The following is a 4,375-nucleotide window of genomic DNA, read 5'->3' as shown; positions in this document are numbered from 1 at the left end:
TCAATAAAAGTAAGTTAAGTAGTTGAAGGTTGTTTTATACAGAATATATTGGAATTTACAACTTTTTTATTGCAAACAACTTATGTCCAAATTCCCAACACAGCGTAGGGTTCATAAAAAATAAATTATTCGCAAATTTATTTACTTTATAAATGTGTCTGTGAAAATAAAAATCAAAATAATTTCACGCTCAGGCTTTGGAATGAGCTGCGTGTTGAGGTTTTTTCTAAAAACTACAATATTTTATTTACGCGCACGTTTAAACCCCCGGTGTTATAGGCGTACATAAGCTACAATGACTGTTTATCATCAAAATGGCTGTATGCTTGTTTGCTACCTTCATGGTATTTAAAATAAAAATAATTTAAGAATTATAATGAATTAAATAAAAAACAAAATAAAAATAAAGAATTATTTATTAAGTAAAACTATAATACTGCAACAATAATACATATACAAAAATATTTGAGCGACGACATAGGGTTATCACATTGGTAGACAAGCGGTCCTCCTCCGTTTCACACTGATTGATAGGTAGAAAAATAAATAAGCGTTTTAGCTTTAACAGGCAAATTTTTGATACTTTATATATTATATATCATTCTAATTTTCGAAGGGATCTTAATTTATTTTAAAATAATATATAGCCGTTGATTATATAGCTTTGTATAGATGGAAGAATTTTTTAAATCGATCGAGTGGTTTTTGAATTTATACATTATAAATAAACAAACATACAAAAAATCAAATCTGCCCTCTATAATATTAGTGTCATATCATATCAGCCATTACCTGTCCACTGCTGCATATAGACGTCCTCCATTGAACCACCTGCATCGACTGAGTTCTTGTAATGCATTTGAGATCGTTATGCCATCTAACGGAGAGGTCGTACTACACTGCGTTTGCGCGTACGGGATCGCTACTCGAGAAACTTTCTTCCTTATTAGTTGTCAGTTCCTTGAGCTATGTGACTTGCCCATTGCCACTTCAGCTTGGTGATCCTTATCCTACGATCTATTATATAGCTATTATATATTAGTATACACAAAGCGAATAGAAGTTTTAGAGTACATTTTATAATACAAAAGAATCTATTTTACAACCCTAACATTAATACAACAAGTGCCAGCCCGACGTATAAATGGCCAGTGCATTGTCACGCACTAATATTGCTGGACGGGCGTAATGTACCCGACGTTCGCAATCATGCTCTTGTATTAACGTTATAAATTAGGACGTTAACGTCTGCTAACACTCAAATAACCGTAAACCGTCGGTAGTGGTCATTCTGGGCACTTGTGGCCACTACGACTTATACGCATGGCCCGCGGTGTATTTCGTTTCTCTTTTATATGGAAAAAGGGATAAATTATTCAAATAGCTACGTTCATATATATTTTTTATCTGAAACGAAAATTTTAATAACTACAATGCTTTTTACATTATAACAGGTTATTTATAAAATTCGATTCTCTTTCAATATCTAAAATAGCTTTTTTGTTATTTTTACAATAAATTAAAAGATTCACGTTATCTATAATTTCGTATCATAAAACTTTTGATATATCGCATAAAAGGTGAACTGAGTTCAATAAGCTTGGAAACGTTAAATGGTACAAGCAAATTTTGTTGAAAGGGAAATCTTATATTTTTATATATATATATATATATATATATTTTTTTTTCATTTTAAGAAACTTCAAAGATAGCCTTTTTTATTTTACGCCGTTTATTTTTGCTTTTTTTTTTTCAAGTGACTTTAATAAGTCCTCATGGAATCAATAGGCTTTACTCGTGTGAGTTTCATATTAATCATGTCAACTTATGTTTGAAGGTATCCTTCTTTATGCGCTAAAAATCTTAATCCTTACTTGATATTATTAAAGGGTAAGTGCGTTCGTTTATTTGTTTGTTACCTTATAGCGTCTTAACGGCTTAACTAATTACTATGAAATTTGATATACATACTTTATATGGGTTGAAGAAGGTTATTTTTTATTCAGGTCAGTAAATATATCCCGATCACGCGGACAAATTCACAAGTATAAACAAATCTTATATAAATTATTGCAATATTTCTTTACAACTACGAGTATGACTAATTAGCGTAGCAATTTCTAATTAATATAAACATCCCAGAAGAAATAAAATTATTTATGTAGGATTGTTATTTAAAGAAGTGACTATAATAATGGAAATAACGTGAGTTCATAGTCTGTGTCATGAGATAAGAAAATGAATAGATGAGTGTATGACAAATTTAAATACAAGAAAAATTATACCTATTATGACAACATAATCAACAGAGAATAATAATTATAAAATACAACATTTGTGTACTAGTAACGTGGAGAAATATATGTAAGGGTGTAGTTGAAATCATGAGTATCCTTTTTAATTCTACTCAAACTGTAGAATTAAATAAAATACTGCCTACTAGTTGCCACGCTTGGCAACCAGATTGGCAATCCGCAGTCAACCTTTAGAGATGTTTTAAGAGGGACGCTGCTGCCCATCGCTCGCCCTCCCTTAGTCGGCTCTTACGACACCCACGGAATAGGTAGAAATGGCCTATTGTATTCCGGGACCACACAGACACCACACATGGGAAATAATTAAGAAAAATTTATATTAGGCATCTTAATAAGACCAATAGATACCAAAAACTATAATTTCAAGAAATTTGTCTGTCATTATGTTTATTCCGGCATCATGACAAAACTACTTCATCAAATTAATTCCGATTTCACTGTTGTATTCCTGAAAGTGTAACTTAAAATCTAATGTAGGTACATTTCATCTTGATACACTATCTAGAATAGGTTTATTTTACTAGTTTTCCTACTTCTGAAATTTATCCATACGAAATAAGGGGCAAAAAGCTTGTATTAAAATATAAATAGATAGCATGAAGTGCAGACCTCATTCCGTTATTTAAAAAAAAACGTAAGTTTTTTTTTTAATATTATCATTATAAAAAAATTACCACAGTCTTTATAATAAATTTTAGCTTTGACAAAAGCATGCAAATACAACAAAAGTAATGGAAAACAAACCAAAAATTACCTTGATATTCGATTACGGAATATGTTTTAAAGTTGCATCGCGTGTCCAGACTCCGAGAATCCCATGTAGCTTTACAGATTGGATTCCTATTTTGTTCTATTCAATAACTATTTACTTATATTGCTATTTGCCAACATATAATATGTAGCACACGTTGAAAACAGACTCGTATTAGAACTGAATGTAAGCGTAGTACTAATGGTATTGAGTCTACGTGGCCCTACTATCTGTCGTGCGATCAAATATATATATATATATATATATATATATATATATATATATATATATATATATATATATATATATATATATATATATATATACATTATTTAAATTCACTACTTTATTACTAATATCATAAAATTGTAAATAGATGATTTACTTATAGTAGATATTTAAAAAATGACTATTGCATCTATTGTTCATATTAAGACCCGTTATGGTGTTCATGAGAGTAATAAATGCTATAACAATATATTTTATTTAATTTTATCTGACTGTACTTTTGTTCCAACTTCACGCAAAAACTAGTGCACTGATTTAGATTCGATTTTCACTATTGTATTGTTGAAGGCATAATTTAAAATCTGATATATGTTTTACCTTAATATCCCATCGAGAAATGGTTAAAATTTTTGGTTTTCCTATTTCTAAAATTCACGCGGACGAGGTAGCGTACAAAAAGATATTAATGTGTATTAATAAATATATAATATGCAAAAAATGTTATAAAGCTTGTTTATATGATAGTATTTAAAATACTTTTATTTACTTTTACTGTTATTGTTGTTTTAATATCAGCAGAAAACAAGCGATAAGCATTTTTAAAGTGAGAAATTATAGATGAAAGCTACGCAGTATCTTTGAATAAATAAAACATGCTGACATAACATAAATGCTACGTATATAGGAATATTTATATACATATATTCATTTCATAGGCAATGTTGTAATATCATACAGCTGAATTTGTTATTAACAGATCATCTATTGTAACAAAAAAACTATTTACTGATATAGGCGTGTTAATAAATAATAATTGTTGTTAAATATTAATAATTAAAAATATTTCAGACTAACAACCGGGCCCGGCTTCACACGGATACCTACATAGAATTTTTGTAAATAATGTATAGCCTATATTACTCTCTGTTAATATAATTTTATATTATATATATGTGGAAGGATTTTTATAATTTTTCAATTTACCTATTACAAACAAACAATTAAATCTTTTCTCGTCATTATATTAGTATAAATGACATAAAAGTAACAAACAGCGTCTAATCACGTGATGTAGTACCAA

At 29.1% G+C, this 4,375-nt stretch overlaps 1 long non-coding RNA gene across 1 annotated transcript; it reads right to left on the bottom strand.

The window, feature by feature from the left end:
* Positions 1 to 436: 436 nt before the first annotated feature.
* Positions 437 to 3,245, bottom strand: LOC113512619 (uncharacterized). The gene is made up of 3 exons (XR_008253486.1): positions 3,070 to 3,245; positions 793 to 1,017; positions 437 to 523 (listed from the first exon to the last, which is right to left on the bottom strand). It is a non-coding gene; the product is annotated as an uncharacterized LOC113512619 (long non-coding RNA).
* Between the last annotated feature and the right edge of the window lie 1,130 nt (positions 3,246 to 4,375).

This window comes from Galleria mellonella, unplaced genomic scaffold (assembly GCF_026898425.1).
Source record: "Galleria mellonella isolate WM207_F2 unplaced genomic scaffold, CSIRO_AGI_GalMel_v1 utg64, whole genome shotgun sequence".
Taxonomy (NCBI): domain Eukaryota; kingdom Metazoa; phylum Arthropoda; class Insecta; order Lepidoptera; family Pyralidae; genus Galleria; species Galleria mellonella.
Note: the sequence above shows the minus strand (reverse complement) of the source record. Positions and strands in the feature narration are given on the sequence as shown.